Below are 14,201 nucleotides of genomic sequence, written 5' to 3' on the forward strand. Positions count from 1 at the left end.
AAATAATAAAGCCCTTTATTTCCCCCCTTACTCCATTATGGTATTGTATTCGCTGATACCTGCTTTTCTGTGGTCAGTTGTGTAACACATATTTATACTGATTTTACTAGTGGAGCATTGTGATTCCGGATTATAATCGTATTAATATGAAATGAATTGTAACATTGTGACAGGAGATCGGGGACCATATTCACCTTTTACTTTTCATGGCGCCCAGAGAGGTCGCGTATAGTAGCGTAAAGGGCTCGCTTGGCTGCCTATTTCCGCTGCCTATCAAGCAGGTAAACTCCATCCCGCCAAAGGCACGCCCACCCCGCCACACAAATACCCGCACTATGCTGCAACGTGTACGCTTACACATTCATGCGTAAGCGTTCACCATCTAATGATTTTTCCTCTGTTCGTTGTGTTTCCGTCCATTATGACTAGAAGGGATATTTGTCTATAGCTTATTTGTTATTGAATATTTCTATTTTATCTTTAATGAAGGTGAGGCAGTGAGTCAAACTTGCTACAAGAGGAGAAATGGCCCAAATGCCATCAGAGAGCCAAGCCAAAGAAGAACCCCGGGAGAGGCAGATGCCCCCGGCACCGCGGGTAAGACAGGCCCCACCGCCTCCCCGCGAGAGAAAGGCACCACCACCTCCCCGCGAGAGAAAGGCACCACCGCCTCCCCGCGAGGGAAAGGCCCCACCGGCACCGAGGGAAAGACATGCCCCACCGGCACCGAGGGAAAGACAGGCCCCACCGGCACCGCGGGAGAGAAAAGCTTCCTCACCATTGAGGAATTCGCCCCCGTCAATATCCACGGTGTGGCAAGAGCCCCCGTCACGATCAGCGGAATGGTATGCACCACCATCACCATCCATGGAGAGGCAAGAGCCCCCATTCCAGTCCACGGAGTGGCATGAGAACCCATTATCCAGGGACTGGTATTCGCCCCCGGAAACATCCAAGGAGTGGTATTCACCCCCGGAAACATCCACAGTGTGGCCAGAGCCCCCGGAAACATCCACGGAGTGGCTAGAGTCCCAGGAAGCATCCACGGAGTGGCAAGAGTCCCAGGAAGCTTCCACAGAGTGGCAAGAGAACCAGGAAACCTACATGGAGTGGAAGGAGAACCAAGAAATCTACACGGAGTGGTATACGCCCCCCGTCACCACCCACAGAGTGGTATACGCCCCCGTCACCATCCACGGAGTGGTATGCGCCCCCGTCACCATCCACGGAGTGGCATGCGCCCCCGTCACCATTTACGGAGTGGCAAGCGTCCCTGTCACTGGAGTGGCATGCACCCCATACGCCATCCAAGGAGTGGTATGCACCCCTGTCACCATCACGGAGTGGCATGCACTCCCAATGTAGAGGTGTCACACTACATCTCATCTAATAGATAGACTACTTATTTATTTAGTATTGTCTAGGAGATACTAGATAGTATCTGATTGGTTGTTATGGGCAACATCCCATCTCCAACAGAATTCCCATCTTATACCCCATCATTTGTTATTTCCAACAACAATTTGAGTAATAAAATAAGTGGTGAATAATACTGTATCTCTGTGGTTATTTCCTCATTTGGAGCGTCTCCATGCTGGGCGAATGCTTGGCGGCTACAGTGTCAGAATATGTAAAATAAAACATGTGTACATTTACTTTTTTAAATATGTCTACACACATCTCAGAGGGTTCCTTGGTCTATGAGAAGGACCTAGCCATTACCCATCATTCTCCTGTCTACACACATCTCAGATGGTTCCTTGGTCTATGAGGAGACATAGCCATTGCCCGATTATTCTCCTATCTACAGATATCTCAAAGGGTTCCTTGATCTATGAGGAGACATAGCCATTACCCCATCATTCTTCTGTCTACACACAACTCCGATGGGTTCCTTGGTCTATGAGGAGATGCAGCCATTACCTCATCATTCTTGTGTCTACATACAGGACATCTCAGAGGGTTCCTTGGTCTAGGATGAGACATAACCATTACCCCATCATTCTCCTGTTTACACACATCTCAGAGGGTTCCTTTCAGTATTTAAAATAGCCATTAAAATCCTGTAATTTCAGTAATGTTACAAATGCCTGGGGAGTTCATACAGTAGGTTGCGGCCCATTCAAAAAGTTACCTCAGGAAACAAAATGGCCACTTCACAAAGCGCTGCAGTGAGGCCCCTAGTTCACAGTGACTGATATTTTGCATCTTCCTAACAAGTTTGTGCTAAAATAATAAACACAATGCAATATTAGCATTGCTGTTTGTCAAAAAGTGTATTATTAGGTCGACAATAACTAGGTCAACAGTCATTAGGTCAACCACTATTGGTCGACAGTGAAAAGGTCTACATGCACTATTGTTGACATGGACTAAAGTTTGAGACAAGCAAAAAGTCGACATGACTTTTTACGATTTTTAGTGCCTAGGTCAACAACAGTCGACATGGACCCTCAATTAGTGTACCAAGTACCCTCGTATGGTGCCTCCCTCGCCATACATTACCATTACCAATTGTAAGCATATCTTTGATAAATATCCTCCTTACAGACACAGCAGGCTTCTTCTGAACACTTCTAGTCCAGCACTTATTTGGTGCAGACAAGGAAATGGGTAATTATGTCCTGACAATACAGTGTACAGCATACAAAATGGCCGACAAGCCTTGATGAACAGCACACGTGACACACATATCTCTCTCCTTATGTACACACCACTGGAGAGTGGTATAGTCAGATGATTATCGATTTTGGCCACACTTTATTTCATACAAACGGAGAAGAAGAGACGCCCAATCCCATATAGGCATAGGCGAATCCAGAATTATGGTAATGGCTGGTCCCAGATCTAGACATAATAGAAGGGGGACCTTTGCGCGGCGCAGCCACGTGGCAAAAAGGGGCGTGGCCTCATGGGAAGGAGGCATGGCATCACAAAAAGGGGTGTGGTATTACAGTTTAGACCATACACAGTAATGCCCATTACACATTTTAGCAAACTCCGTAATACCCATTACACATAAAGCCACATGCCGTAATGCCAATTACACATAAGGCCACACACCATAATGAGATTTAGATTTGGGTGCGGTTTTTCTTCAAATTGAGATCTATATTGCAGTGTAGAAATAAAGCAGTCAGTATTTTCCCTGCACAGAAACAAAATAACTCCCCCAAATCTAACTCTCTGCACATGTTATATCTGCCCCACCTGCAGTGCACATGGTTTTGTCCATTTGAGAAGGAATTTGCCTCTAAGAGTGAATCCAAATAAGGCCCAAAAAAAAAACCCAGGGTCCACCCCGGGATATTTGTATGATGTGAAAGGGGTTTTATAGAGTAGGTTAGTTGCTGGGTAGTCTAGGCCTTGTCTTTACATCTGCAGCAGGGATTCCCAAACTATGATCAACGCACCTTTTATAGTTCAGGTTTTAAGGATATCTGTACTTGTGCATATAATTAAACTGACTGGGGTACTAATTAAGTCACCTATTCTTAAGCATGGGTACTCTCAATACCTGGAATTTTAGGGTGCCTTGAGTACAGAGTTTAGTAATTACTGTCCTAAGGTATTCCAGTCCTGGCCGGTGTTCTCGGGACAGTTACATCTTATTTTCTCTTGTGGAGTGTCACTGCTGTCTGTTCAAAGCAATAAGTCACCGATACTGCCTATTATGTGGAAACAGTTCCCACTTCCTATCTCCTATTCTAAATGTCCATTGGACTTTTCTTGCATTCTGCTCTAAAGGGGACAATAGCCACCCCCTTCAGCTGGGTTTCCACAGGACCCCATACACAGTAATGCCCTTTACACATTTTAGCAAACTCCGTAATACCCATTACACATAAAGCCACACGCCGTAATGCCAATTACACATAAGGCCACACACCATAATGCCCATTACACTTTGTGCCACACATCATGATGCCCATTACATACTATATAACAAACCGTAATGCCCATTACATATTTGCCACATAAGTGCTGCTTACCTACGTGCTCATTGCTAGGGGGTTCTTGCTTGATGGCACCATAGTACCCATTAGACATGATGCCGCACACCATAGTACCCATTACACATGATGCAGCACACCATAGTACCCATTACACATGATGCCGCACACCATAGTACCCATTACACATGATGCCGCACACCATAGTACCCATTACACATGATGCTGCACACATAATGTCCCTTACACATGATGCTGCACACATTTTAGCAAACTCCATAATACCCATTACACATAAAGCCACACGCCGTAATGCCAATTACACATAAGGCCACACACCATAATGCCCATTACACTTTGTGCCACACATCATGATGCCCATTACATACTATATAACAAACTGTAATGCCCATTACATATTTGCCACATAAGTGCTGCTTACCTACGTGCTCATTGCTAGGGGGTTCTTGCTTGATGGCACCATAGTACCCATTAGACATGATGCCGCACACCATAGTACCCATTACACATGATGCAGCACACCATAGTACCCATTACACATGATGCCGCACACCATAGTACCCATTACACATGATGCTGCACACATAATGTCCCTTACACATGATGCTGCACACATAATGTCCCTTACACATGATGCTGCACACAGAATGCCCCTTACACATGATGCTGCACACCGTAATGCCCCTTACACATTAAGCCACACATTATGCGTAATGCCCCCACATACCGCCACTTGTAGCGTCCCTTAAGCAATGCTCCCAAATGTGCCACTTACTGTAAATTTTATGTGAGCCTTCTCTGCTGCTGCAGGGAGAGATGGAGAGCGGTGCAGCTGCTTCTATGGGGAGAGGAGCAGAGCGCAGCTCAGAGCACGCTCCCACTCCCCTCCTGGTGTCCCCTCTAGCCGAGTGGACATTTGAAATATTGTGCGCGCTGTTGTTGTGCATGACGCCGGGGGAGCACGCCGGGCGCCGGCACCACATGATTAAAGGGGGGGGGGACGGGCTGAGGTGAAAGCGGGGAGAAGAATTGGAGTGGAAGCTGCAGGGGTGACAGTCATTGACAGCTGGGCAGAGAGCAGGGGGCTGCCCGGCTGTATTCAGAGCACTGCAGGTCACGGCTGTTTGAAATAATTCCCCTTTCACAGAAAATGCAGGGATTTACCCGGGAATATGGGGAATATGGTCCCAGGATCATGCAGGGACATTCCCAGGCTGACCCCTTATACATCAGCCTAGTCCCTGCATTTTCTGGTGTGAGGGGGAGAGACAACCACTCCCCTCTCCCTACCCCCCTTTAACCAACCAGCTATATCTTCAGAACCAACTGACCCTTTCACATGAGACCAGTATCATATTGAAGAACTTTTGAGTTGGCTTCGAATGATTTTGGTCCGTGAAACTGGGCTGTTTGGTTCCAGAGAAATCTGCCCTCAAAGAACATAAACAGTCATGAAATTACATTTAAGAAATGAAAAAAAAAATAAAAAACGGTTTAACCTCAATATCCCTGGAACCAATTAACCCATATGGATCCAGCCTGGTATCAGATTGAAGGCCCAGCGATTTGGGTTCGACTGAGATCAACCTCGAGCTTCAGTGATGCCGAAGGGGGAACTAGCAGCCGTTGAACTGGGTGGGGGTCGGAATTAGAGGGTCCCATGTTATCCTATAGAGAAAACGTTCCAGCTTTGCCTGGCAGTATCTCCGGTTCCTGGAGACACGGGCTGGGCTCGTTGGAAAGCCACATCCCTCAGCTACAAAATGGGCTAATGGGTGGTCCGCTGCACCCCCGGACCACCCCCTAGATTCGCCTATGGGTAGGCTGCTATAGTTACACACATTAGGGGAAATTTACTAACAAAAATTAGTGGAAAACGAAAATACGACTTGTTTACTATGCTAAAAATACGAATGTTCGTATTCATATTGATGGGACATTCGTATTTGTATTTACAATACGAATGAATACACCATCAATCGAATACGACAGAAATCACCATTCAAAAGAATGGTGATTCCTGATTTACTAAGCGGCCGTATTGAAAATACGGCCACTATTTGGTGTAAAACGGCCGCAAATTGCATGCCAAATACGGCAGGAAAATACACTTTCTTTTCCTGTCATATTTGGCTTTAGCCTGCACGGATCAGTCAGATCCGTGCAGGCTTCAGTGTTAAAAAAATAGAAAAATAAATAATTATAGAAACCGGCGTGGGGTCTCCCCCCCCACAGCTGTAACCAGCACCAGGCTGAAAGAGCCGGGGCTGGTAATAAAAAAAAAATCAGGAAACCCAAGAAATAGGTGTTCCCCGATTTTTTTTAAACCAGCCCCAAGCTCCATGGCCGGGGCTGGTTCCCAAAATACGGGGGACAAAATGACTAGGGGTCCCCCCGTATTTTAAAAACCAGCCCCAGGCCAAACCAGCCAGCTGGGTAATGTCACAGCCGGGGGACACTTTTTATATAAGTTCCCGCGGCCAAAACATCACCCTACTGACCAGTCAGCCTGGCCAGGGGGAGTGGGGACCCCACCAATAAAGCCCCCCCCCCCCCCCTCCAGGACTTACCTGACCAGGCTGAAGCCTGGTGCTGTCCCCGGTGACCCTGTGCGGTGGTCACCGGGCTGAATTCAGTGTAAAAGAAAGATAAAAGTATTGTTTAATACTGTGGAACTAATAGTCCCAGCAAGCCTCCCCCGCAAGCTGGGACTTAGAGAACCACAAGTCCCAGCATGCGGGGCATTAAAGGGCCCGCTGGCACTTGTAGTTCCACAGTATTAAAAATAGTAAAATAAACACACACTGACACACAAGAAAATAAAGCTTTATTACATCGAAAGCCCATACATACTGATACTTACCTATATTTATCCCGTCAGTAGGTCCCTGGGTCCGGAGCTCCGTGGTCCAGGGGTTCGGGTCTCCGTGGTCCGGCTCCGGGATCCAGGGGTCCGCAGAAATCCATCGGGGACCTCTGGAAGGAAATTCTACTCACGGGTCTCCTCAGGCGTAGATCGCGTCCTCTTCTCTTCGCCGTAGATAAGATCGATAAGCTGACACCAGCGAACAGGAGAAGCGCTGAAGGTTAATCTTCAGCGCTTCTCCTCCGAATGATTCTATTGGCTGCCTAGCGGCCAGTGGCGTAGCTTGAAATTTTGCGCCCCCCAGCCAAAAAAGTCTCTTGCGCCCCCCCCCCAAGATTTAATTATTAAAAAATTTATTCATCACAGTGACTGTGTTCAATCCCTCCCTCTTGCAGCCACACAACTGTCCCTGTGCCCGCTCACCTCACTGTGTGGGATCCTGCTGTCGGTCTCTGTGGAGAAGCCACTGCTGCCGCTCTGGGAGAGATGCTGGAAGAAAGGAGAAGGATGCACCTTGCAGAGCGGGAGGATGCGGAGCTTCTCAGCTTCCAGCGATGCTGCTGCAGCTGCTCTGTATTTGGCAGCTGCAGCAATGACTTGGTGCCACAGTTGCCACCCCCTCCCTTAAATTTGCCCCTGCCCGCCGCAAAACGGGCAGATTGTAGTGGCTATATGGCGCCGCTGGACGCTACTCCCGCACGTTACTCGGGAAGTTACTTATTTGAGGAAGCAGGGACTCAGGGAGGCGTCGCGCTCCCTGCTGTTGATCTGCTGCCTGTGTGACACCGACAGTGGCACCAGGTATCAGCGGCGGATGTGAAGTACAGAGAGCACGTCGCGTGCTCTCTGTACTTCACATCCGCCGCTGATACCTGGCGCCGCTGTCCCACACGCAGCTGCAGCATTATACTCACATGGGCAGGCAGGGTATTTTAAAGGCGCCCCGCAGACCCTGGCTCCCCCAAGCCACCGCGGTGGCTGCCTCAGCATAGTTACGCCCCTGCTAGCGGTCAATCAGGAGCCGAATTTTGCAGCTCCTTAACCTTAAGCTTGTGTCAACCTTCTGTCTATGTCGACCATTCTTAGGTGCCGACCTAGTCACTGTCAACGATTAGTGGACGACGTAGTGACTGTCAACATAGACATTGTCGACCCAGGGACCGCATACCAAAAATAAGTAACAGTTACCTTGTTACATCAATGATTGGGTCCAAAGTCAGACATCAGGACTGGCCCTGTTCACTGGAAGAGTTTTAGTGACGTGTCCTGAACACGTTCCATGTGGCTAACACATTATCACAAGGAAAACCGCTTCACATTGCAAAGAGTAACATACCGTGTTTTCCCGATAATAAGACCCAGGGACGCATTGCGCAATCCAAGCGGTGTCTGTATGGTACACAAGCGGGAGTGGATTGACAGCATTGGCAGAAAGGCTGAAAAACACAGACGGAAAGCAGTAGTTGTGCTGAAAGTATAAGGTGGGGGGGGGGGGGCATGACGGAGATAAAACCAGGAGTAGAATAAAATAAGCCCTACCCCCAGAATAAGCCCCATGGTATATTTTATATAGTCTTATTATCGTAGTAATTAAGCTGAAAAAAAGACGTTAGTCCATCAAGTTCAACCTATCTAACTTGTAACTACTGACTTGAGTAAGTCATATCTATAGGATTCCCTTAGTGGCCAAAAATGCATCCAGTTTTGATTTAAATTCATTAACAGAAGTTGCTGTAGCCACCCCTACTGGCAATGAGTTCCAGAATTTTACTGCTCTAAAGCCGTGTACACACATGGGAGATATATTGTTCAGTGTCTCCTTTTCATCAGCAACCAGTGATGGTCACTGATGAAACAGAACTTCTGCCGGGGGAGCCGCAGAGGGAATCAGCTGGTCGTAAGGAGCAAGCTCCTGCGACCATAAGAGGCCAAAAACGGGAGCGTGCGCCAGGCAATTTATCGCCGGTGCACACTTCAATCGCTGGCAATATGGTCGCTCAGCGACCATATTGCCAGCAATTATAGCCTGTGTGTATGCACCTTAATGGTGAGGAATCCTCTTCTTAATTCAGTACAGAATTTATTTTCCTCGAGCCTCAGTACATGTCCGCGTGTTCTAAGTATAGGCCTGTTATTGACCAATCATCTCCCAGTTCCATATGATTCCCAATCCTGTATTTGAACATACTAATCATATCACCTCTCAACCTCCGTTTCTCCAGTGAAAACATATACAGCCTGGTTAACCTATCTTTGTATTCTAGTGATTTGAGACCTTTTACTAGCTTAGTCGCCCTTCTCTGTACCTGTTCTAATTCATTTATGTCCTATATAAGGTGCGGTGCCCAGAACTGAACACAATATTCCAAGTGTGGTCTCACCAATGCCTTGTATAGAGGCACTATCATATTAGCATCCCTTGAATCCATTCCCCTTTTCATGCATGCCAGTGTCCGGTTTGCTTTTGCTGCTGCACTTGAGCATTGTGCACTATTGCCCAATTTTTCATCTATGATGACCCCCAAGTCCTTCACTACAGCAGAATTCCCTATAATAACTCCATTAAGCCTATGGGGGGTATTCAATGTCAGCAAGCTCGACAGCCGTGCCCCTGTCCCATTCTTGCTTTGCTCAACTTGAGCTCAGCGGTCGGGATTCAATGTCCCGGCCACCGAGCGGCGAGAAAGGGGCGTGGCTGCGAGTTGAAGACGGAAATAGACGAGCTCCGGCTTTTCTCGGCAGAACGAGCCCGGCAGCTTGTGATGTCGGGCTCGTTCTGCGGAGAACCCCTGTTCAATGCTGTCGGGGAAGACAGCATTGAATAGGGCCCCGCAGCTGCGGGAGCACGACAAAGATTGAATACCCCCCTATAAGTAGCTAAATGGAGTTGTGTGCAGGGTTCCTATTGGAGGCAATGGCAGATCGTACTGTGCATTCACCTGCTTGTGTAACACGCAGGCACGTGTGGATAAGGCCCTTTGTGCTACAGAAAGGCAACCCTCTTTAAATGATTATATATGAAATATGCTTAAAAAGGCCCTGAGTCATTATTTCCACTATTGCATCTTTAAAATCAGCATTATAACCAGGACAGCGCTCGTTAGGTGAAATCTGCTGTGTATCTATAACTTCATTAAAGGTGTCTTTTAAGCTTGGAACGCCTGCCACTAATAGTCAGTGCTTAAACCATGAACCTAAGCACCCACTCCTCACCCTCATCACATCCCTGAGTGCAGTACAAACTGATCTGAACGCAGTACAAATATGTTCTCAAAATGGGCAAAACCATGTGCACTGCAGATGGGGCAGATGTAACATGTGCAGAGAGAGTTAGATTTGTGTGAGTTATTTTGTTTCTGTGCAGGGTAAATACTGGCTGCGTTATTTTTACACTGCAATTTAGTTTTCAGTTTCAACACACCCCACCCAAATTGAACTCTCTCTGCACATGTTACATCTGCCCCACCTGCAGTGCACATGGTCTTGCCCATTTTGAGAACAAATTTGTACATGGATCAGATCTGAATAAGGGCCCATATCTGTAGCAGATTGGCAAAGACTAAAGGGGAGGGATACCAAATTATGCATGAAATATACAATATAGACACATACATACATACATACCGGCCAACTGCACATAATATCATTGACCGAGACACAACCCACAACTGCTGGAAAAATCTGCCTGAGGTGACTGCAAGCAGATGTACCAGCCAACCTCGAACTGCACTAGCCCAGGGTTGCCGACTCTCCCGGAATGTCCGTGAGACTCCCGGAATCCTGGGACATCTCACGGACTCCCGGAAGAGGGCCCCTTTCTCCCGCAGCTGCTGCTTTGCGTCCCCTATATGTATAGTGCGCATGCGTGATGAAGCCGCGCCGTACGCATCGCGGCAATAGTACCTTCATCAGCCTGGAGACCTCCCCGATCCCTGTATACGGCACACAGTACAGTGTGCAAGTGAAGCCGTCCCTTCCCTAGCAGCAACAGGTGATAGCGCGGCTTCCCCTTCCGTCCTCCAGGCAGCTAGTAGTAACTAGTGAAGTCTTTTCCTGCAGCAGCAGCAGCACACAGTGACAGCCGGCTCCGGCTTTCAGACAGCACACAGGTCACGGAGGCTGCTGCTTTCCACACACAGCACTAAGGTAATTGGATACTCTAGGCTTCTGTGTGAGTTCCCTGCGCAGCATATATCCCCTTAACGTAAACAGTGTCCAAGCAGCAGAGTTGCAGCAATAATATTATCCTCTGCCTCCTTAAGTCTGTCCTCCTCCTCCTCCGGGCACATCCAAAACCATATAACCCTTTGAGGACTACAGTGCAGGCGATCCATAGAGATATTTTCTGATTGGTTGTGGACCATATTAATACCCAGATAAAACCCATATCTGGCTGCTTATCAAAGTACTGTAGGCCCGCCCCTGGTGACGCAAGGCCCGCCCCTGGTAATGCAAGGCCCGCCCCTGGTAATGCAAGGCCCGCCCCTGGTAATGCAAGGCCCGTCCCTGGTAACGCAAGGCCCGCCCCTGGTAACGCGAGGCCCGCCCCCTGGCTTTTCATTTTCTCCCTGAAATTAATTTTCAAAAGTAGGCAACCCTGCACTAGCCATAGCAACCAGATGGGAGTTCTGTTGAAGAGGGGGATGTTGCTACGGGCAACCAATCAGATTCTATCTATTATCTTCTATAACAGTGGTTCTCAACCTCAGTCCTCAGGACCCCACAACAGTTCACGTTTTGCAGGTCACCCGGCAGATGCACAGGTGCACTCATTACTCACTGACACATGTGAAAAGATCCACAGGTAGACCCAATTACTTCACTTGTGATTCTGTGAGAAGACATGGAAAACGTTAACTCTTATATGTTCATCCTGTGTGGTAATAATGATTAAGCAGGTGGCCATTGCTGGTGCAAGCCTTTAGCGGACCGGCTGAACAGTTTTGGAGCCGGATAGGTGTAGCAGTCAAATTACACAGCAAATATTAACCCTGTAAGGTTTCCCCACATTGTAAAAGACTAACCGTACAAAGGAATTGCATAGGATGTTATGAACACACGCCAAAACTTATTTTATTTGTATTTAATTATTTTTAACTAGATTTTTTTAATTGCGTCTGTACACACAGCGTGGTCAATTCTTACAAATGTCTGACTGTGCGGGCAGATTTGCTCCAAATAGAATCGAATCCACACAACATACAGAACTATAACGCAGAGTCTGGGAACCCAACGCTGCGTTGCCAATCCTCAAAGGGTGGAATAATATGCTGGGAGCTGATAACAGCACACGGTGGCCATACACACGCAGATTTATCTTCAGATCTGGCTGGTTGGAACAAAAACATGGTTATGGATGAGAGCAAATGACAGTTGACCGTTTGCTTGGAAATGTTGGAAAACAGACAAACTGTCTCTCATCCTTAACCATGTATTTGTTCCAACCAGCCAGATCTGAAGATAAATCTTACTAGTGTATGGGCACCACTTTATTTTGTATACATATATTTGCCTGTATGGCTGCTGCTAATACCTGTGTGATGACATCACAGTGGTTCTATGATGTCACAATGCCTGGTGAGCCTGGACGGAACACTAGGAGTCATTCTGTTGCCTGGTCCCGACTTGTGCAGTCAGAGCTTTTGAACGTGTCTGATTATTCAGCATTTTCAGTTTATATATTGTGTTTGGAGAGGAGCAAGGAGAGAGAGGAGGAAGGAGGAGACAAAACGGGAGCAGCCGTGCGCTGCGTCCCGTTCCATAGTGGCAAGGTAAGTGCGCTCTTATTTCTATTCATACTTTTTTGTTTGAGCAATTAGGGTTCTTCATGGATTTCTTAAAGGGCGAGGCTCACCTGAAAGTGGGCGTGTCATAGCATAGAAGGCGGTTATGTCCCAATTTAGTGGGTGTTTCAGGGGGTCTTTGCCCAAACCTGAGGGGTTATTTATTATTTATATCACTGCCGGTTCCCAATGACCCCCAAAATTTTGGGCGTTCAATATGAGCTAAAATGGTTATTCGATCCCAGTGGGTTCGTGCCCCCCCCCACACACACGCACATAAACACTTTTTAATTTTGGTTTAAACCCTTTCTTTCTGTTGGTGGTGTTGTGACAAATGGGCACCGATATTATGCCCACATTTCACTGCAAATGAGGTTGTTGATTTGTTGCTATATGGGCTAAATAATAAAGCCCTTTATTTCCCCCCTTACTCCATTATGGTATTGTATTCGCTGATACCTGCTTTTCTGTGGTCAGTTGTGTAACACATATTTATACTGATTTTACTAGTGGAGCATTGTGATTCCGGATTATAATCCGTATTAATATGAAATGAATTGTAACATTGTGACAGGAGATCGGGGACCATATTCACCTTTTACTCTTCATGGCGCCCAGAGAGGTCGCGTATAGTAGCGTAAAGGGCTCACTTGGCTGCCTATTTCCGCTGCCTATCAAGCAGGTAAACTCCATCCCGCCAAAGGCACGCCCACCCCGCCACACAAATACCCGCACTATGCTGCAACGTGTACGCTTACACATTCATGCGTAAGCGTTCACCATCTAATGATTTTTCCTCTGTTCGTTGTGTTTCCGTCCATTATGACTAGAAGGGATATTTGTCTATAGCTTATTTGTTATTGAATATTTCTATTTTATCTTTAATGAAGGTGAGGCAGTGAGTCAAACTTGCTACAAGAGGAGAAATGGCCCAAATGCCATCAGAGAGCCAAGCCAAAGAAGAACCCCGGGAGAGGCAGATGCCCCCGGCACCGCGGGTAAGACAGGCCCCACCGCCTCCCCGCGAGAGAAAGGCACCACCACCTCCCCGCGAGAGAAAGGCACCACCGCCTCCCCGCGAGGGAAAGGCCCCACCGGCACCGAGGGAAAGACAGGCCCCACCGGCACCGAGGGAAAGACAGGCCCCACCGGCACCGCGGGAGAGAAAAGCTTCCTCACCATTGAGGAATTCGCCCCCGTCAATATCCACGGTGTGGCAAGAGCCCCCGTCACGATCAGCGGAATGGTATGCACCACCATCACCATCCATGGAGAGGCAAGAGCCCCCATTCCAGTCCACGGAGTGGCATGAGAACCCATTATCCAGGGACTGGTATTCGCCCCCGGAAACATCCAAGGAGTGGTATTCACCCCCGGAAACATCCACAGTGTGGCCAGAGCCCCCGGAAACATCCACGGAGTGGCTAGAGTCCCAGGAAGCATCCACGGAGTGGCAAGAGTCCCAGGAAGCTTCCACAGAGTGGCAAGAGAACCAGGAAACCTACATGGAGTGGAAGGAGAACCAAGAAATCGACACGGAGTGGTATACGCCCCCCGTCACCACCCACAGAGTGGTAT

This window comes from Crinia signifera, chromosome 5 (genome assembly GCF_055691185.1).
Source record: "Crinia signifera chromosome 5, ASM5569118v1, whole genome shotgun sequence".
Lineage (NCBI taxonomy): Eukaryota > Metazoa > Chordata > Amphibia > Anura > Myobatrachidae > Crinia > Crinia signifera.